Below are 23,049 nucleotides of genomic sequence, written 5' to 3' on the forward strand. Positions count from 1 at the left end.
CAACGAAGTGCATCCGAAACTTGTCCGTCATCCACCAAAGTTGCGCTTCCAGAAAGTTCTCTTCCGTGAATTCACGCTCTATCCCGTGTGATCAAGAATGAACCAATCACAAAGCATGCCAAGATGATGACTAGCCATTTGACCGTATCCGAACTCGTTGACCTGCTCATGAACTCTTTTCTATGTTTTTGCCATGTACTCAATCAGACAAATAGATGACCTTATGACAAAATAAAATACAGACTCAAATCAAAATAAAACAATGCAATAGTGAAATAAAATGTAAATGTGGGTTCATCACACTACATATATTAATCCACACCAGGAGGTAGCTCATTCTCCCATTAGTATCCAAAATAATTGAATAATATTTTAAGAATTTTCAGTCTCAGTCTTCAAATTTTAGTACAGACTACTGACCATCGCCCATGTCCTAGCAAAAACTTGCATCAGTTTTCTGTCTACCTCAGAGGATCATTAGAAGTCAAGTCAAGTCAAGAAGCTTTTATGGAAGCTTTTATTTCTGCCATGATCAACTACACGACCAGGGAGCTTTCTCTTGCCACAGACATAAATAAAAGAAACTTCCATGCTGCTTGTAAGACACCATTTTAACTTTGCCAACATCATATTGGTCATGAAATAGACTACTTAGCATTGCAATGGAGTTACATTTTTAATGAAACTTACCACACAGTGCAAGGTAACCAGTGGACTTTCAATTCTGCTTTTCCCTACACACACACTAATGCATTATCATTTGCATTCATTTTGTATAAAGCAATTTTATTTTAAGGTTTTAAGTTTATTATTTGAGAAAAGAGAACATTTGACTTGAGAAACATTTTTACCATTGCCAACATGACTGATTCATTATTCAACAGAGAACACAACTTATTGTTGCTCTTTAACACAACTTAAACATAAAGACAAGTTTTATTTCATACAAAGAAGACTAAGTTAAATGGGTTTATGTAGGCCACATCATACTGCTGTGATTTACTGCATCACAAAACTGCTTCTTTTCACTTCTACAGCTTCTAAACACAACTTCTTGACCTGATTGAACAGATTTTGATCAGTAAATTGTAGGGTTTGTTCCCAATTATATTAATGAACTGTTCTACTTACCGAGTGGAAAATCGCAATGGAGCATGGGATCTCCATACAATGACATCAGCGCCACTGATGAATTTATTAATAAATAAATAAATAAATAAATAAATAAATAAATAAAGTCCTTATAAATAAAAAAATAAACGTGGTGAGGGAAGACACGCAGGTAGTTGGTGAGAAAGAGGCAGTTTTAGAGATGGAAAATGTGGAGAAAAAAAAACATGACGTGGATTGAGTAGCCCTGCCATAATTAATTTATAGCAAGCTATTCTTTTTTATTCTTTTTTATTGTAGTCCCGATCCCGTTCATAACATAAGTCTGATTCCCCAACTACTACAGTCTGATTCCCCAACACTTAAAAATTCAACGCCACAGGTTCCGGTTCAGAGATCTACAGAAGTCTATGGGAATCCCTGCACGTTGAAAAACGACGCTAAAGGGAAAGGAAGTACAGGGTACAGTGCGTCAAAATGTGACTCCAGGGGGTCCTGACCAAGCGTCCATATGTGAGGAGTTGGGAGTGAGAACGTGTTGAATTGACATCATGTTTTGACAAAAAGTTGACATTTACCAGAAAAAGTATGATAGAACGAATTTTCATGCTCATAAGTAAAAATGTATTAGTAAAAGTGAAATAAGTGAACAAAAAAATTTACGTGACAAAAGTTTTTTTTTAAATGACTTTTTTCATAAAAATAAAATAGTTAAAATAAAATTATGGATTTTTAAGCATAATTTCATTAAAGTACTGTTTAAATTGCAAAACGTGAATGATGGTGGTGACAAAAGATTAGATTTTTTTTAAAGGTTAGAGTTAAAGATGAATGTTTATGTTCAAAGGCATAATTTCATGAAAAAAAAAGTACAATGGTACTGTTACTGTTACCTTAGTCACCCCTAACCGGGCGGCACGGGTGAGCAGCATGGAACTCTGCCAGCAGCGCCAGGTCCAGCACGTCCTGCCGGGCCACCCAAGACCGCTCCTCCAAACCGTAACCCTCCCAGTCCACCGGTACTCAAAGCGACCCCCGTGCCGTCTGGAATCCAGGACCTCCCGCAACGCGTAGACGTTGGGCTGAGCTACGACCTCCGGCTGGATGGACAACGCAGGGTCACCTGGAGGGCGACAGGAAGGCGAGACACACGGTTTCAGCAGGGACACGTGAAAGGTAGGGTGAATGCGGTACCTTGGCGGCAGCTCTAGCCGGTAGGACACGTCGCCGATCTGCCTGGAAATCCGGAAGGGCCCAATAAACAGGGGGCTTAGCTTGCGGCATGGCAGCTTCATCCTCAGGTCCATTGTCAACAGCCACACCAAGTCCCTGGGGCGGAAACAAGGGGCCGCCAGACGCCTAGCGTCAGCGTGCATGCGAGTGCTGCGGATGGGGTGGCTTCCAAACCCCGTGTCACAGAACTGGGGCCCACGGTCCGAGACCGAAGTTCCTGAAGACGTGGTGAAACAGGGCCTCGGCTGTCTCGAGGGCGGTTGGCAGGCCCATGAAGGGAACGAAACGGCAGGCTTTAGAGAAGCGGTCCACCGCTACCAGGACGCATGGGTCAGTTATGAAGCACCAGCTTGCCAACGGGCAGGTGGTGTGGTACCCTCGACATGGCACAGGTGGGACACTCTTGGACAAAACGGGTAACCTGGAGAGAAGCCGAGCGGATTTAACTGTCCACGTCCCAAACAATGGGCCCCACGACGAGTGCGGGAGGAAGGATGGGGTCCGGACCGCTGGATTCCTCAGGCCCGAACATCCGGGAGAGGCCTTTCCATTGAGTGCTCGGTAGGTGACGTGAAACTGGAACTGGATGAAGAAGCGGGCCCAACGAGCCTGCCTAGGGTTGAGTTTCCAGGCCTCCCGTATGTACTGGAGGTTCTTGTGGTCGGTGATCACGGTAAACGGGTGCTCGGCACCCTCCAGCCAGTGACTTCATTCGTCCAGGGCCATCTTTATGGCAAAAAGCTCACGGTTGCCGATGTCATAGTTTTGTTCAGGAGCCGAGAGCTTGTGCGAGAAGAAAGCGCACGGGTGGAGCTGTGGAGGGGTGCCCGATAGCTGGGAGAGAGCAGCCCCACACCGGTTGAGGAGGCATCGACCTCAACCAAAATGGCCTCCGGGGATCAGGACCACAGGGGCGAGGCAGAAGCGCTGGTGGAGCTTGTTAAAGGCCTCCTTGGCCTCTGGAGTCTACTTTAGGGTTCGTGCTTTTCCCTTGAGGAGGGTACTGAGGGGAGCGGTGATCTGGCTGTAACCCTGGCTGAACCGATGATAGAAATTCGCGAAGCCCAGGAAATGCTGGATCTCCTTAAAAGACTCTGGAACGGGCCAGTTCCTCACGGCCTTCACCTTGCCTTCGTCCATCTGTATCCCCTGTGCGCTGATCACATAACCCAGGAACTGAATCCTCTCCCGGTGGAACTCGCACTTTAAGAGGTTCAGGTAGAGCTGGTGGGAACGAAGTGCCCCTAGGACGTCACGCACATGACGATGGTGCTCCTCTAGGTTCCGTGAGTAGATTAAGATGTCGTCGATGTAGACCATGACGTACTTCTGGAGGTAGGGTCAGAGCACTTCGTTCATTAACCCCTGGAAGATGGCCGGAGCGATGGAGAGGCCATACCGCATGACCCTGAGGGTGTAATGAAGGTGTTCTTCCACTCGTCTCCCTTTCTAATGGGCACCAGGTGTATGCGCTCCGGAGATAGAGTTTAAAGAAAACCCTAGCGTCGGATGGAAGCTGATGGAACAAGCGGGAGGGGGTAAGGGACAGGAGCAATCTGGGCGTTCAGCTGCCGGTAGTCAATGCAGGGACGAAGACCCCGGTCCTTCTTCCCCACAAAGAAAAAGCTTGAGGCCGCCGGAAAGAGAAGGATTGGACGATTAATTCCACCATCGCCCAGTGTTCAGGAGCGGACAGGGGATAAACACGGCCCTTGGGCAGCTTAGCTCCAGGAAGCAGGTCAATGAAGCAGTCCCAGGGCCGGTGAGTGGGGAGACGAGTGGCTGCTTTGGCACAAAACCCATCCTTGAACGCTTGGTATTTCTTGGTAATCTCTGCCTGGGCCTATGTTGTGGCTTCCTCCACCCTGGTGGCACCTACCACGACCTTGGGGACCCGTGTGGGGAGCTGGGAGAGGCAGTGTTCCCTGCAGTGGCAACTCCACTTCAGAATGTTGCATTGGTCCCAGGAGCACCGCGGGGCGTGTTGTTGTAACCAGGGCCTCCCTAGGATCACGCTGACGGTTGAGTCGTCGAGCACCATGAACCATCCTCACGATGAAATAGCCCCAACTGGAGAGTGACAACCAGCGCACAGTACTTCCCCCAGCCCCGTCCCAGCGGGCGTCCCTGGATGGTCTGAACGGCTAGGTCCTGCGAGCCGCTTTCTCAGGGGAGCCGCAGGCGGTCGAGGCAGGCGTGAGAGATAAAGTTCCCTGCCGATCCAGAGTCAACCAGAGCACGTATGGAGATAGAGAGATCGGGAGTTAGAAGCGTCATTGTGAGCTTAGACAAAGGAGATACTGCATGTCTGTGGGAAACTCAACAGTACTCACCGCCGTGCGAGCAGGACATGTGGGGCATCTGGCGATGGAGTGGCCTGGGTTCCCACAGTACAGGAGTTAACCGGTGACCAGGCAGCTGTTCCTCTCTTTCCGGGACAACCTCTGTGAGCCCAGCTGCATCGGTTCGGTGTCGGAGACGGTAGTAAATCCAGGTTGGGCCCCTGAGGGTTGTGGCGTAGGTTGGCACGCGGCCAGCTGCTGTGAAAGGCTGATGGATTTTTTTATGAAGTCCTCCAGTCCCACCGTGTCATCATAGATTGCCATAGCCTGTTTAATATCCGGTGGAAGACCCAGCCGATATACACCCAGTAGCGCCGACTCGTTCCAGCCACTAGATGCCGCCAAGGTGCGGAAACGCAGGCTGTAAGCCGTGATGTCGTCACTTCCCTGACGCAAGCTGAGCAGCTGGTCGGCCGTGGTTAGGACCCCGGAAGCGGCGCTGAAGACCTCTTGAAAGTGCGCGGTGAACTGGGCGTTGCAGTTCACCGCGCAGTGGAAAACGCTGTGGCTGCATCTCTATATAGAGGTTTACCTGGAGCAGGAAGCCGCGGCACTCTAAAGCTTCTCCCGAAAAAGCTCCCGGGAGCGCCATGGGACTGCCGGTGATCCCGAGGGGGTTTGGACTCAAAGTCGGGGACGAGATCCCGAACCGGATCGGAGGAGGTATCCATCGCCAGGTAAGAGCTGAAGAATCACTCCTTTCTGCTTTACGGTCAGTTATTCTGTAATGTGATGAAACTGGAGGCGAAAGCCGAAGTGAAAGCAAAACAAAGTTTATTTGCAACACAGGGCAAAGCCAAACACAACACTTGCCTTGAAGGTGAATATTCCGGTGGTGCTAAAACAAAAGATAGTCTGTGTAGAATCCAAGGTGCGCTAGGAAGAAGCGCGGCACTGAACCGCACACGGGAAATACTTGGGATGAGCAGCAAAACCATAGATAATAACTGACAGTGTGAATGTGGAAGTGAGGGATTTATATATGGTATGGTGATGAGTGCCAAACGAGTCTCAGGTGTGTGTGATCAGTACGCTGGCGAGGAGCTCCTTGCGGGCAGGGTACGCACAGGAGAAGGATCAGGGAGCTTCCTGACAGGTACAATAAATTGACAAAAATACTGACATGGAATATAAATTTTTGACAAAAATGTCTATTGTTATTAAAATACAATATGCGATAAAAATATAAATTTTTATATTTAAAAGCAACATTTCAGGAAAATGTTTTTAAAAAGTCAACAAAGAAAATATAAAAATGTATAATACTTCTATACCAACGATGCTCGTCAGTCTAGGAACCTGTCCTCTTCCACCGAGCGCAGAGCTTCGGGAGGGATGCACATGGAGTGGTGAGGGAGGAAGGGGACACCCGCCTAGCCAGCCAGATCAGCCGAATCAAACCTAGCGATCAATGGGGTGACAGATGTCGCAGCCAGATCGCCCTCACATCCAAAATGTCATTACATTAGCATAGAACAGCATAACATTAATCGTTTTGACTGAAATATTACTTTTTTTTCATCTTTTTCCCTAATCATCTATTTAATATATTAAATTAAATAATTATCTAGTTTAATATATCATAAATATAGGAATTTTTATTTCCATAAGCAAACTTTCATGAAAAATGCAATATGTAAACAAAAAACTAAAAAATGTTACATGCTAAATAATGTTTTGACAGAAATATTACTTTTTTCATAATTTTTCATCTTTTTCATCTATTGGGAAGATATGAATATGAATATTCATAAACAATTTAATTAAATCCATAAAAAAATGGAATAAGGGGAAAAAACATGAGATTAAAATTCAAGTTTTGTTAAACCAAGACTTTTTTCATACAAAATGAAAGTAATTATAAAAATATGGATTTTTATTTTAATTAGCCTAACTTCATTAGTAGCTGTAAAAAAAAAAGCAATAAGTGAACGAAAGATCTAAAAAATTGACATGAAAAATAATGTTTTGACAGAAATATTACTTTTTTCATAATTTTTTCATCTTTTTTTCCCAATCATCTATTTCGAAAATATTAATTTTAATTTTTATAAGCATCATTTCATTTACAAAACGTTTACAAGTGGACTGACTGGATAAACATGAAATAAAAAAATAAAGTTTTGTCAAAAACATTTTCATAAAAAAATTACAATTATTAAAATAATAAATTTTATATTAATAACACCCATTACATTGTGAATTAAAAAAACAAAACGAAAAAATGACAAGAGAAATCATGGTTTAAGAAATGGATGTATTTTGTTTCAGAAAAAATAATACAGTTATTATGAAAATATAAACGTTCATACTCCTAAGCAAAATTTTATTAAAAAAAACAATTAAGAAAATAATAATAAGGGAATGAAAAGTGATGACAAATCAAGTTTTGTCAAGAATTTTACTTTTTTTACTTTTTTCATAAAAATATAATATAATATATTTATATATAATATAACTACAAATTGACATATGTTTTGACAAACAGATGACTTTTTTCCAGAAAAAGTTGGATAGTATGAATTTTCATGCTCATAAGCAAAAATTTATTACAAACCATTAAAAGTGGAACAAGTGAACAAAAACAGTGACATGACAAATCAAATTTTGTTGAATATGTGAATGTGGCAGCGGGGGCGTGGCCGAGCGTCGGTTTGTGAATGGGGGGCGGGGCAGGACGCATGTAAGCGGGGATTTGCCTCACCTGCAACTAATAAAACCTGATGTCTGTGCTTTCTTTTCAGTAATCAGGAGGCGCGTAAAAGCCGAGGGAGCGGAGGCGTGTGTGTGTGTATGCCAATAGTGCTGTGCGAGCACGGAGCGACCAGACACCAGTATTGATAAAACAAAACATAAAACTTGAATAAAGAACGGCGGTGACGCCGGTGAACCGACCTGTTGTGGCTGTCCTTTTTCCTCCCTCCTACTCGCTCTCCCACAGTGAACATTTTCATAAAAATATAGTTCATATGAAATGTGAATTTTTAAACACATAATGTCATTAAAAAGCAGTTAAACATGCAAAATGTGAATGATGATGGTGACATTTGTTTTGAGATAAATTACGTATTATTTATTCAAGATAGAGTTGTGAATATAGGAATTTTTATATTCATAAGGATAATTTCATGAAAAACGGTGCAATAAGTTAATGAAAATACAACACGATATAAAAACCTTTGGACAAAAATTATTGTTGTAAAAATACGAATTTTCGAAAGTCAATGAAACGTGACATGAAAAACTTAAAAATGTTACATCCCAAATCATGTTTTTACCAAAATATGACCTTTTTCATAAATTTTCATCTTTTTCATCTATTGGAAAAAAATTAATATTCATATTCATAAGCCTTCCCGTGGGCTCACCACCTGCAGGAGGGGCCGTAAGGGACGGTGCTGTGAGGATTGGGCAGCAGTCGAAGGCGGGGGCCTGCTTAGACTGCTGCCCCCGCAACCCGAATTACGGATAAGCGGGAGAAAATGAATGAATGAATGAATATTCATAAGCATAATTTCAAAAGAAACCATTAAAAGATGGAATAAGGGGGAAAAATTACATTAAACATTAATAACGTTTCATAAATCCTGTCTTGGCATTATGTAATTTTTATACAAAAATTATAGTTATTGTGAAAATATGAATTTTTATATCAATTAGCATGATTTCAGGAATAACCATTACAATAGTCAATAAGTGAACAAAAAAACTACAAATTGACAAAAAAACTTTTTTCCAGAAAAAGTAGGATAGTATGAATTTTCATGCTCATAAGCAAAAATTGATTACAAACCATTAAAAGTGGAACAAGTGAACAAAAACAGTAACATGGCAATTCAGATTTTGAAAAAATTTGAAAATGTTCATAAGACTATAGTTCATATGAAATGTGGATTTTTAAACATAATTTCATTAAAAAGCAGTTAAAATTGCAAAATGTGAATGATAATGGTGACATTTGTTTTGAGATAAATTACGTTGTATTTAAACAAGATAGAGTTGTTGTGAATATATATGAATTTTTATAGTCATAAGCATAATTTCATGAAAAAAAGTAAAATGGTGCAATAAGTTAACGAAAATACAGACATGATAACCTTTTGACAAAAATTATTGTTGTGAAAATACGAATTTTCTTATTTCGAAGGTACATTTCAGGAAAATATATTTAAAATGCAAGAAGCCAATGACACAAAAAACTAAAAAATGTTACATGCAAATCATGTTTTGACAGAAATATTACTTTTTTTCATAATGTTTTCATCTATTGGGAAAATACGAATTTTCATATTCGTAAGCATAATTTCATTAAAAACTGTAAATAAAAAATGGAATACGGGGAAAAAAATGACATTAAAAATCAAGTTTTGTTAAAAACGTCTTTTTTCATACAAAAATGAAAGTAATTATGAAAATATTAATATTTATATTAAACAGCATAATTTCATTAATAGACGTTACAAAAAGGAATAAGTGAACAAAAAACTAAAACAATGTAAATGAGAAATCATATTTTGACATTTGTTTTCCCAACCATCTATTGGAAAAAAATTTATTTTCATATTTGTGAACATAATTTCATTTAAAAACTTTTTCAAAGTGGAAAAACGGGAAAAAAACATTAAATAAAAAAAGTTGAAAAACTAAAATATGTTTACAGTTGTAACTGTAAAAATTGAACAAATCTTAGCTACAAATATACAAATATGAATTATTATGAAAATATGAATTTTTATATTCAAAAAGTTCCACGTTCCTCGCAGGATGAAAGAAAAACGCTTTTTCGATTTTCATACTCATGAGCAAAACTTTTATAAAAACCATAAAAAAAAAAAAAAAAAAAAAAAAAAAAGGGGTTACCGGTCAATCTACGTTCCTACTCTCACCTATGGTCATGAGCTCTGGGTCATGACCGAAAGGACAAGATCCCGGATACAGGCGGCCGAAATGTGCTTCCTCCGCAGGGTGGCTGGGCGATCCCTTAGAGATAGGGTGAGAAGCTTAGTCACTCGGGAGGAGCTCGGAGTAGATCCGCTGCTCCTCCACATTGAGAGGGGTCAGCTGAGGTGGCTCGGGCATCTGTTCCGGATGCCTCCTGGACGCCTTCCTGGGAAGGTGTTCCGGGCGCGTCCCACTGGGAGGAGACCCCGGGGAAGACCTAGGACACGCTGGAGAGACTATGTCTCCCGGCTGGCCTGGGAACGCCTTGGTGTCCCCCCGGAAGAGCTGGAAGAAGTGTCTAGGGAGAGGGAAGTCTGGGCATCTTTGCTTAGACTGCTGCCCCCGCGACCCGGCATCGGATAAGCGGGAGAAGATGGATGGATGGATGGATTAAAAAAGGAATAAGAGAATGAAAATGGTACGGACAAATCAAGTTTTGACAAGAATTTTACTCTTTTGATAAAAAAATTTAATAGTTAATATGAAATTTTAATCAATATTTCGTAAAAAAATTAAAAAAAAGGTAAAAATGGCAGAAAGTGAACGATGAGCATGACATGACAAATTTGTTTTGAAAAAAATTTAGTTTTTCATAAAAGGTATGATTGTTAGTGATAGTGAAAACGTTTTCATATTCAGAATCATATTTTCATGACAAAACATAAAAGGGTGCAGTCAGTGAACGAAAATACTGACATGAAATATCACGTTTTGACAAAAATAACCTTTTTCATGAATTTTACTATTTTTATACAAATATTATAGTTAATATGAATTTTTCAGCTTAATTTAATAATAATTAAAAAAAACAGTTATTAATGGCAGAAAGTTAACATTGATGGTGACATTACAAATTTGTTTTGAAAAATAAATAAATACATTTAAAAGGTATGATATTTATGGTGAAAATATGTTTTCAAATTCAAAATCATAGTCATGAAAAAAAAACGTAAATGGGTGCAGTAAGTGAACAGAAATACTGACATATATATATACCCTTTTGACAAAAATGATTGTTATGAAAATATAATTTTTTGTATTCCGAAGGTACATTTCAGGAAAAGATTTTAAAAATGCAAGAAGTCAGTGAAAAACATAACAAAGGTAGTCATGTGTTTAAATAGAGGTAGTCATGTGTCTAAAATATAATTTTTTTCAAAAATATTATAAATATATGAATTTGCATTTTCATAAGAAAAATTCATGAAAATCTGCTACAAAGTACAATGCGTAAACAAAAAAACTGAAAATGTTACATGCTATCTTATGTTTTGACAGAAATATGAGGTTTTTCATCCTTTTTTTCATCTTGGTTTATGTTTGGAAAATATGAATTTTCATATTCATAAGCATAATTCAATTAGAAACCATTAAAAAGTGGAATAAGGGGGAAATAAGTATTGTCAAAAACATTAAATTTAAAAAATAACGTTTTGACAGATTTTTCTAGTGTAAAAATGTTATGAAACTGTATATATATATATATATATATATATATATATATATATATATATATATATATATATATATATATATATATATGAATTAGCATAATTTTATGAATAACCATTAAAAAGGCTTTGTGAACAAAACAAAACCCCAAATTGACCAAATTCTCACTCCCAACTCGTCACATATGGACGCTTGGTCAGGATCCCCCGGAGTCACATTTTGACGCACTGGGTATCCCTTTAGCGTCGTTTTTCAACGTGCAGGGATTCCCATAGACTTCTGTAGATCTCTGAACCGGAACCAGACTGTAGTCCGTTTTGTCTTATGAACGGGATCGGGACTACGATAAAAAAGAATAGCTTGCTATAAATGTATTATGGCAGGGCTACTCAGTCCAGGTCATGTTTTTTTTCTCCACATTTTCTATCTCTAAAACTGCCTCTTTCTCACCAACTACCTGCGTCTTCCCTCACCACGTTTATTTATTTATTTATTTATTTATTTATTTATTTATTTATTTATTTATTTATTTATTTATTTATTCATTTATTTATGTATTTATAAGGACTTTATTTATTTATTTATTTATTTATTAATAAATTCATCAGTGGCGCTGACGTCATTGGACGTCGTATGGAGAACCCCTGCTCCATTGCAATTTTCCACTCGGTAAGTAGAACAGTTCATTAATATAATTGGGAACAATCCCTACAATTTACAGAACAAAAACTGTTCAATCAGGTCAAGAAGTTGTGTTTAGAAGCTGTAGAAGTGAAATGAAGCAGTTTTGTGATGCAGTAAATCACAGCAGACATTATAAAAATATAACTTGCTGCACCAAATGTGTAGTAGGCAGGCTAAGATAGATAATTACATTCAAGTTCGTTTATTTGTTTTTTCACATTTAATCATGCAAGGAAATAGAGGAGATTGTATGATATTTGGAAATTGTGTGTTTTAAGTTACCAAAATGACAGTAGTACTTTAATACTTTAGCCGTTTATAAATGTTCAGATGAGGAACAGTGTTGCCAGATTGGTGTGTTTTCTAGTAATTGTTCAAAATCCACACAAAAATCTCTAGTAAATACACAAATCTCAGCAATAACAATACAAATTGATTTTGACAATTATTTAAATTAAAAAAAAAACAACAATACTGTGGAGCATCACATATTTACAATATAATAAAGCAAATTAAGCGTTCTTGTCTAAAGAAGGTTAGGTTGTAACTACGTTGTAAACTATTTTCTATGTCTGTCATTTGGCACATCAGAAATATCAAAATCCCACCTGTCTAATCCCATTTCATCCCACATAGTACAATTTAAAACCATCACAAACTGCCCAAACTGATAAAGAAAAAATTGGTAAAAATGTAAGGTGTTCAATTCTGAATTCTAAATCTTTCTTTTTTCTCTCATCAGGTCCTTCAGATTTTCCAACATTCCTCTTTTATTTTAATCTCCTCAACCCTCTCTCTCTCTCTCTCTCTCTCTCTCTCTCTCTCTCTCTCTCTCTCTCTCTCTCTCTCTCTCTCTCTCTCTCTCTCTCTCTCTCTCTCTTTCTCTCTCTCTCTCACTCTCCCTCTCTCTCTCTTTCACTGTTTACATCTGTTTTTGTTGTTGTTGTTGTTGTGTTGTATCTGTCCGTCTTTCTGTTTGTTTCTGTTCCTGCCCCTCACCATGAGTGATTCAGAACTACAATAACAATTTATGCTGCTGGATAACCTGGTTGAGCATCAAGAAATCAATGATGAGCTCCAAAGTCTTGATGACTTAATTCAAGAGCTGCAGGGAGAGGAGGAAGCAGCACCAGTAAAAACACCTGAACCAAGAGTACATGGGAGAAAAAGAGACAGTGATGGAAACATTGTCTAAGCAAGACCAAGATGAAATAGAAATCAGTCAAACGAGGGTCAGTATAATTTTTCATTCAAGATATATTGAATATCTGGATTGTTTAGGCACTTATGAATGTATGAAACAAGGAATATGATGTAAACAATCAAACCAGAAGCACTGATTTTTAACATGAAAATAAATTGAATAAAATACAGTATTTATTGTAAAGAAGTAAAAGCTTCACTAAATGATTGGTCTTGGTAAGATTTGTTTGAAGCAGTTTGTTCTGAGTGTGTTGTAAGTGGCCAACCAGCTTGTTTTTATACTCCGCTTCTACAGCAAGCAAGTTTATTTGCTTTCCTCATCTATTTGACACCTTATAGACAGCTAACTGCAAGCAATTGAACTGTCTACATTTGGGTTTGGGAAATAAAAAGTCTGCTAGTCCTCTCAACTAAATGTTAAACAGTGAGCTTGGACCATTTTACACTGGTTATAAAGGAGATCAAAATGTGGGACAAGTTGTAAATGTTCTGAATGTTGTTCTTTATTGTTTTTATGTGGTACAGTTGATCACGTTCGGAAAACTGATCCTCACATCAATGCTCCTGACACTAACTGTGAGGTGACCATTTCTCCAGAGACTGTTGGTGTGTACTTCATTCTGTAAATTACATAATATATATATAATGTGTGTATGTGTGTGTTTAATATTCCATACTATTTTAACAGAGAGTTTCATGCAAGATCTCCAGCACTCACTGAGCGATTCTATAGATGATGATGCATCAGCTCTTGGAACCTCAAGAGATCCTCTCCTAGTTTCCTCAAACTGGAGCACAAGACAAAGTCTCATTTCAGAGAAGTTGAACACGGCTGTGGCACGAGGAAATGTGGTAACACACATCTGCCAACTGTGTGGAAGCAATCCAGCTGCTGTCCGGTGTTGTGACTGTCGACCACGCCCCTTCTTTTGTGCTAAATGTGATGTCATCATGCACACCAGACATGCTCTCTATAACCGAGATGCCATGACTCCTGGATTCTACCAGCCATTGCCATCAACAACTTTTGTTGTAGATACATCTCTTTCCCATTGTGGTAAGTTCTTGTTTGTGTCTGGACAACATAAATATCATTCTAGGAATTGTTAGTCCTCATAAGTTTTTCTATTTAAATATGCCTTTTTGTCTCTTGTTGTTTGATATTAAATTAATGTGGATACTTCGTGTCAGTTAGCTTTTTGAGCATCTCTGTATATTTTTACAGCAATGTACTTCAATACCATAGAATTGTTCCAATGTTATATTACTCCGTCAATCCAAATGATCTTAATTCACGTTGGATCTTGTTCAGTGCGCCATGTGCCTGTGGAGGTTCCTGAAAATTTGCGGTTGTTCACCAGAGTCATTGAGGGTCAGCCCAGGAAAGACTGTTGCTGTGATCACAATGAATGGTAAGTGTGTGAAGATAAAAATCTATACATGCTCTACCTCCATAAGTTTGGCACAGGTTTGTATGTAAGATCTACACATGACTTTTGAGTATACAAAAGTCATGTAAAAAAAAAAGGTTGAAATAATCCAAAACCTGATTAATCACTTAAGGTTTACATTAAAGTGGAAATGTTTTAGATTTTTTCAGGATGATTTGATCTAAGCATGCCTGAGTTGAGTTGTGAGGCATGCCAAGCCACTTGGGCTGCTGGAGTGGTCGAGCTAAATCGAAGTGACTACTGGCCTGCGACCCTTAACTTTGCCACAATTTATGCCACAGATGTCTTTTTTTTTATTTGAAGAAATGAAGATGGCAGCACCAGGACTGTCCTGCCAAGCTTTTTCAAGAATGCTGGATCAGCGAACTGTCTGATTTGGTCGTGTGAGTATTACATTTATTTATCCTACAGTATTGGTAATCTTTCTGTATTCTGGGTAGAAAGGTGTTTGATGCTAATGCATTTATTTTACATTATTAGCTGTTTGTTTCCTTACTTTTAATAGACTGGCAAGATCTCCACAGACAGTTTTCAGAAAAGCTTTTTTGAGTGGGAGGCTGTCCGTATTGAGGTGGACAAAATCTGCAAGGAAGAGCCTTTCATCTGTCCTGCATGCACCCTAGATATTCTGGCAGTTTCAGTAGATGGAAACCACAAGATTTACCATTTCAAGAATGCAGCTAGGTATACCAGAATTGTGCATAATGTCACACTGTTGAAACAATATTAATAGGAAGAAATATCCATTTAATGTGCCTAGTAAAGTTAAATTAGATTAGAATGTATCATTCAATTTTGTGTACCTGTTTTGTATGTTGTTTTTTTTGTTTGTTTGTTTGTTTGTTTGTTTTTCTTTTTTATAGATCTGAAGAACAGGCCATCTTTGAAGACATCTTTATAGCTAAGGATGAAGATGTGACAAGATTTGTGGACTACATTCACAAGGCATCCAAACATGTACTGTAAAATCGCAGATGATTAGACTTTATACAGTACAATTGCCTCCATCTACAGATTTTGTTTACGAGAGTCTTATTTTCATCAACTATTTTCTATATTATAGGTCAGTGGAAGAGGTGTTTGTGGACGGGAGTGGTCAGCAGCCAGAGAGACCTCCCAAAGATCTGCAAGGAAGGTAGACGAGGAGAGACTGGAGCTTGCGGTGTGTCGGCATGGAGTGCTACCCTGTGCGTTAAATGAGTGCAGGGGGGAAATTTTTGCTTATCCCCTGTACCTGCAAAAATGGCTGGCTAGTAGGCAAATCACTTTTTTTGTATGGATGTGACCTGCAAATATTGGCCTTATCTCCAAAGAATTGCAAAAAGCTGCCCAGAGCTCCAGCACCTTCTTAACATGAAGCCCTTTCTTTCAGTATTCCATGCCAAAGCCCATGATTTTAAGTGCAAAGTAGGTGAACTTTGCAATGAGATTAATAAAATCTGCAAATGAATATCAAAACTTTCTCAGCAATATATTAATATTTTTCATTCCTAATCAGGTAAAAATGGAGTGAAGCATATCAGGATGGGGCTGGTTTGACACTAGGAGAGGAGGTGGAACAGTGCAATGCTTTCCTCTCCAGGATTGCAGTGACCACAAAACATATGTCTAAAGCAGGTAAAATGACCTTCTACTGCACTTGTTACATCATTACAGGGGGAATATGGGAATATGATATTTTCTGTGTTTGCAGGGCGCACAGACATGCTGACTCTGATTGGCCATGCGCTGGAATCAACAAAAGTTCAACAATTTGGCCACCGCACTGAGCCGCCGATATCAGAAGGTAAGATAGAATCAGTAGAATTAGTTCTAGATGCTCAGTAATGAATATCATTCATTTTTGAAGCTGTACAGGGTTATTCAAAACGAATGAACCGATATCATGACTCATTGCTTCAATTCCCAAGCATCGTCATGGCATGAGTCAGTGACCGTGAATTATATAAGTTGATTGTGATTTTAATACTTGTGACTTGGCTGGAGTTTTCTTTTCTTTAATAAAATATTGCGTAATGAAATCGGTTAATTCTTTTTTAATTAACCCTGTATATTGAAGATTTGTTTGGTTTTATACTATCTGTGATTTCTTGTCATTTCAGACCACGAAAGCTCTCTGCAAAGCCAGTTGCAAAACCTAGAGTTCATGAAAGTCGAACTGACAGTGACGGAGAGCCAATTGGAAGATTGGGTCAATGATGTTAAGGAGTGGGCAGATGGTGAGGATCCGCCGCAAGATCAGGGAAGAGAAGGGGATCCCGACATCAGTTGTGGAGAAATACAACATAATGGTTCCAAAAACAAAAACCATTTTGTCTGGTGAGACAGCTTGGCCATGGAATGGAAGAAATGGCTGTCCACCAACGTTTACCATCCAACCTGACAGAACTGGAGAGGATCTGCAAGAAGGAATGGCAGAGGATCCCCAAATCCAGGTGTGAAAGACTTGTTGCATCTTTCCCAAAAAGACTCCTGGCTGTATTAGATCAAAAGGGGGCTTCTACTAAATACTGAGCAAAGGGTCTAAATACTTAGGACCATGTGATATTTCAGTTTTTCTTTTTTAATAAATCTGCAACAATGTCAACAGTTCTGTGTTTTTCTGTCAATAAGGGGAGCTGTGTGTACATTCATGAGGAAGAAGAATAAACTTAAATGATTTTAGCAAATGCCTGCAATATAACAAAGAGTGAAAAATTTAAGGGGGTCTGAATACTTTCCGTACCCACTGTAAATATATATACAGCTGTATACGGTGTGTGTGTGTGTGTGTGTGTGTGTGTGTGTGTGTGTGTGTGTGTGTGTGTGTGTGTGTGTGTATAGATCTGTTGTGTAGGACTTGATGTTGATATCCCTTTATACATACTTGAGGCACCGATGAGACTCTGTGGGATGGTCTATTCAGTGGTGGCACCCTCTGCCACAGTACTCCTCAGTCCTTCCTTCTCCTGAGGTGGCTCCTTCTAAACTCAGTATACTGAGGCACCACTAAGACTCTGTGGAAAGGTCCACTGAGTGATGGCACCTGTTGGGTTGTCAAGTGGGCGCCCTCCTTCCTGGGTGTTTCGCTGATAGGCCCACGACACCTCCAGAGGGTTCAGCAGTGAATCCCAGCGTCCCAGGGTCAAGTCAAGTCAAGTCAAGAAGCTTTTATTGTCATTTCAACCATATATAGCTGATGCAGTACACAGTGAAATGAAACAACGTTCCTCCTGAACCCAGGTGCTACATAGAACAACATAAAACAAACAGTACAGAACAGAAGAACACAGGGCCGAGAAGATCCTCGCCACATAAAGTGCATGTGTGCAGCTGGTGCAAACAGTGCAAAAGACAACACAAGACAGTGCAAGACAACACAGGACAGTGCAGGACAATACACAATACACAAAATATAAAATAAAAAATAGAAATAGCTCCGCCAGTAAAACCTGTCGTAACAGAATAAGGTGCAGTGTAAACAGAAAAATGTAAACAGAATTTGTGCAATTCAGCAGTAGCAGCAATCAAAAATAGAGTTAACAGTAACCAAAGGATTGGACAGAATATTGTGCAAAATAACAAGTCCCGGAATCAGCAACAGACGGCATGTAAACATTTTGCGATCGTGAAAAATGTGATTGGTATTGAAAACCTGGGTGAACGAAGTGTATGATGGGAGTTGAGTCCGGTTTGTGCGGATCAGTCACACAGTTGTGTGTAAGTGTGTGTGTGTGTGTGTGTGTGTGTGTGTGTGTGTGTGTGTGTGTGTGTGTGTGAGAGAGAGTTCAGTTCAGTTCTTTGTTGAGGAGCCTGATGGCTTGTGGCAAAAAACTGTTGCACAGTCTGGATGTGGCGGCCCGAATGCTTCGGAACCGTTTCCCTGATGGTAGGAGTGTAAAAAGTGTGTGTGACGGGTGTGTGTGATCATCCACAATGCTGTGTGCTTTGCGGATGCAGCGTGTAGTGTAGATGTCCATGATAGAGGGGAGAGAGATTCCGATGATCTTCTCAGCTGTCCTCACTATCCTCTGTAGGGTCTTGCGTTCCGAGACGGTGCAGTTCCCAAACCAGGCAGTGATGCAGCTGCTCAGGATGCTCTCAATGGTCCCTCTGTAGAACATGGACAGGATGGGGGGAGGGAGATGAGCTTTCCTCAGCCTTCTCAGGAAGTAGAGACGCTGTCGGGCTTTCTTGGTGATGGAGCTGGTGTTAAGTGACCAGGTGAGCTTGTCCGCCAGATGAACACCAAGGAATTTGGTGCTCTTGACGATCTCCACTGAGGATCCAGCGATGATCAGTGGAAAATGGTCACTCTGTGTTCTCCTGAAGTCAACAACCATCTCTTTAGTTTTGTCAACGTTTAGAGACAGGTTGTTGGCTCCACACCAGGCTGTTAACCGTTGCACCTCCTCTCTGTATGCTGACTCGTCGTTCTTGCTGATTAGACCCACCACGGTCGTGTCATCGGCAAACTTGATGATGTGATTCGAGCTGTGCATTGGTGCACAGTCGTGAGTCAGCAGAGTGAACAGCAGTGGACTGAGCACACAGCCCTGGGGGGCCCCAGTGCTCAGTGTGGTGGTGCTGGAGATGCTGTTTCCGATCCGGACTGACTGAGGTCTTCCAGTCAGGATGTCCAGGATCCAGTTGCAGAGGGAGGTGTTCAGGCCCAGTAGGCTCAGCTTCTCGATCAGGTGCTGAGGAATGATTGTGTTGAATGCTGAACTGAAGTCTATGAACAGCATCCTTACATAAGAGTCCTTGTTATCCAGATGGGTGAGGGCCAGATGAAGGGTTGTGGAAATAGCATCGTCCGTGGAGCGGTTTGGACGATATGCGAACTGCATGGGGTCCAGTGCGGGTGGAAGCTGGGTCTTTATGTGCCTCATGACGAGCCTCTCGAAGCACTTCATCATGATGGGTGTGAGTGCAACGGGACGATAGTCATTGAGGCAGGAGACAGAAGAATTTTTCGGCACAGGAATGATGGTCGTCGTCTTGAGGCACATAGGAACAGTAGCGCTGCTCAGGGAGATGTTGAAGATGTCAGTGAGGACAGCTAGCTGTTGTGCACATTCCCTGAGCACTCTGCCAGGAATGTTGTCTGGTCCAGCAGACTTCCGTGGGTTAACTCTGCATAGAGTTTTCCTCACTTCAGCTGTGGTTAGACAGAGCACCTGGTCACTGGGAGGAGGGATGGTCTTCTTTGCCACCATGTTGTTCTGCACCTCGAACCGGGCGTAGAAGTCGTTCAGCGCATCTGGGAGGGAGGCGTCACGGTCACAAGCAGGTGATGTGGTCTTGTGATTCGTGATCGCTTGGATGCCCTTCCACATGCGCCGGGTGTCTCCACTGTCCTGGAAGTGGCCGTGGATTCTCTTGGCGTGTGCGCGCTTCGCCTCTCTGATGGCACGGGACAGTTTGGCCCTTGCTGTTTTCAAGGCCGCCCTGTCCCCTGCTCTGAAGGCAGAGTCTCTTGTTTTTAGCAGCACACGCACCTTGGCGGTCATCCACGGCTTCTGGTTGGAGCGTGTAGTGACTGTCTTGAAGATAGTCACGTCATCAATGCACTTGCCGATGTAGCTGGTCACTGTTGACGTGTATTCCTCCAAGTTGATGAAATCGCCGTTGGTTGCAGCTTCCCTGAACATGTCCCAGTCAGTGCATTCAAAACAGTCCTGGAGGGCAGACATGGATCCTGCTGGCCAGGTTCTCACTTGCTTCTGAACTGGTCTTGAACGCCTGCTGAGTGGTCTGTATGTTGGGATCAACATAACAGAGATGTGGTCTGAGTACCCGAGGTGGGGGCGGGGCTTCGCCCGGTATGCGCCCCGGATGTTTGTGTAAACAACATCCAGCGTGTTTTCTCCTCTGGTTGCAAAGTCCACATTCTGATAAAATTTAGGGAGCACAGTCCTGAGATTTGCGTGATTAATATTTTCGGCGACTATAAACAATCTGTCAGGGTGTGAGTTTTGAAGTCCGCTAATGGTCCCGTAGAGCACACTGAGCGCTTCTTTAGCATTAGCGCTAGGTGGTATGTACACTCCGAGCACAATAGCGGTGGTGAATTCCCGGGGTAAATAAAAAGGTCTACATCTCACAACAATAAACTCCAGCAGAGATGAGCAGTAGGTAGAAACAAGCACAGAGTTCTTACACCATTCCGTGTTGATGTAAACACACAGACCGCCGCCGCGAGTCTTACCGCACAGAGCTGCATTTCTGTCGGAACGAAACGCGGCTAGCCCGTCCAACTGGATGGCGGCGTCCGGAACTCTGTCGCTCAGCTACGTCTCCGTAAACACAAAAACGCAGCAGTGTCTGAACTCACGCCGAGTAGCTTGTTGGAGTCTGATGTAGCCTAGTTTATTGTCCAGGGAGCAGACATTTGCCAGCAGTAGTGATGGTAGAGCGGGCCGGCTAGGGTTAGCTTTTAGCCTAGCATTAGCACCCGCTCGCTTTCCGCGCTTCTGTTTTTTTTGCGCAGCGCTTCCGATTCCCCCTCCTCCGCCCGTCCGCCGCAGGTGATGCCAAGGACTGGGGGCCTGGTTTTTGGAGCACGCCGAGGTCGCGTAGCTTCTGCCGCAGGTCATCACTAATGGTGTTGTTTGGGTTGTTGCTGAGTTCATTCAGGGTTTTTCGGTTGTACACAGGGACACCGGTTGCTCTGATGACACCGGTTGCTCTGATGTCCATCATTCACTCCCTAGATGCCATCAACTCGCTTAAAGACCCAGGCGAAGTCTTTTCTCTTTACCCACAGCCACTGGCTTCCCTTTTCCGCAGCTGCAGAGAGGTCCTTGACTGCCTGCTGGTCGACCTTTCCTTGTAGCCTGGATGTTGTGGTGGCTACGAACCCTCTGCAACCTACTTCCACTGGGCGTACCTTTACATTCCAGCCTTGTTGTTATGCATCGGCTGCAAGTTCAGCGTACCTCAGTTATTTCCGTTCATAGGCCTCCTCCACTGCACCCTCCCAGTGAACGGTGAGCTTGATGATGTAGACAAGTTTGAGCGAGGCTGACCACAGAACAAGGTCTGGTCGCAGGTTGGTGGCTGCAATTTCAGCTGGGAAGCATAGTTTCTTATTCAAGACTGCCAGCAGCTTCCAGTCCCGTGCGCTACCCAGCTGACCATAGTCTGATCTTATGGTGGTGAGGTTGGCTTGACCCTCACCCTCCCGAACAAATGGTGTTGGCTGCCACTGGGATGATGGGGGAGGAAGGGCATTCACATTTGTCCGTCGATTTTCCAACACTGCAGCAAGACACTTCAGCACCTGGTTGTGCCGCCAGGTGTAACGCCCTTGGGTGAGTCTAGTCTTGCATCCAACTAAGATGTGCTTCAGTGTTCTAGCCTTGGGCATAGAGGGCACGTGGGGTCCTTAGCATACCATTGGCTTAGGTTTGCAGGAGAAGGCAGGACATCATAGGCAGCCCGGATGGTAAAGCTTGCCCTGAATGTCTCCATTTCCCACAGCTCTATCCAGGATATCTTCCTCTTCTCCACTCCATCCCATGCCATCTACTGCCCTTTAATTTTTTAAATAAGATGAGGACAGCGTATGAATTTATCTTGACTAAGGGTAGGAGCAAGATTTTTGTTCAGAAATAATAATTAGTATTTAAAATGCATGTTTTTTTTGTTTGTTAATATGTACAGATATGAAATTAATGTAAACTTGTATTAAAGCAACCTCCACAGCACAGCAGCTGGACAATGACATTCCCATAACAAAGCAGCACAAAAGCCCCAGTCAGGAGCAGTGCTACAGTTCCATTTTGGAGTCGGAGAGCCTCACGTTGGAGCAGTCGGAGAGCCTCATGGTGGAGCAGTCGGAGAGCCTCACGGTGGAGCAGTCGGAGAGCCTCACGGTGGAGCAGCCGGTGAGCCTCAACGCGGAGCAGTCGGAGAGCCTCACCGTGGAGCAGTTGGAGAGCCTCACCGTGGAGCCGCCGGAGAGCCTCACCGTGGAGCAGCCGGAAAGCCTTACAAAGAAGTCTGAGACTCTATATACACTTGACCTTGTTTCTCTCTCTTCCCCAAGTTCTCCAAATTCACTCTCTCCTAGCTCCTCTACTACTTCCTTAGCTGTTCTAACTTCACACTGTTCTTTTCCTCCACCTTCACTGCCATGTTCTAGGTCTTTGCAACAGAGGAGAAAAAGGACAAAAACCTTAATCGGTTCACTGCCACCTTCTGCCACAACTGTCTCTCCTCCATCTTTTATCACCACAGATCTCTCCGTTCCACAGTCTTGTTCTCCAACTGCTCCATCTTCCACCTCCCAGTCCTTGAGTCAGGAGGGGCCATATGTGAAGAAGGGAAGAAAAGGTAAGTTTTTTGGCAGTGGTGCACTTTAATCCACACTATTAATAAATTTGCTCTCAGACAAAGCTGACTTCATGCAAATTAGATTTATTCAGGTTATCAGGTTATTGGTAGACAATAAACAGTATTTTGTTCTTTTTAGTTATTCAGCTGTATTTAAGTGTCCAATGTGAAAGGGGTGTGGTTATTGTCAATCACTGATTTGAGCTAAGAGGGCTTTGGAAAACCCAGCACAGTACGTTTTGCTCGATTGACAAAAAGCAGGAGGACAAATGGACAGGACCACAGATCACCTAAAAAGTGAAATGATAACTATT

General features: G+C 41.7%; 1 long non-coding RNA gene across 1 annotated transcript in view; it reads right to left on the bottom strand.

Moving 5' to 3' along the window:
- Positions 1–23,049, bottom strand: part of LOC310739798 — a 477,404-nt gene that overhangs the window by 1,239 nt on the left and 453,116 nt on the right. Inside the window, exon 2 of the long non-coding RNA XR_014537496.1 lies at positions 691–734. This is a non-coding gene — a long non-coding RNA (uncharacterized lncRNA). The remainder of the gene's footprint in view (positions 1–690; positions 735–23,049) is intronic.

This window comes from Silurus aristotelis, assembly GCF_946808225.1.
Source record: "Silurus aristotelis genome assembly, chromosome: 17".
Lineage (NCBI taxonomy): Eukaryota > Metazoa > Chordata > Actinopteri > Siluriformes > Siluridae > Silurus > Silurus aristotelis.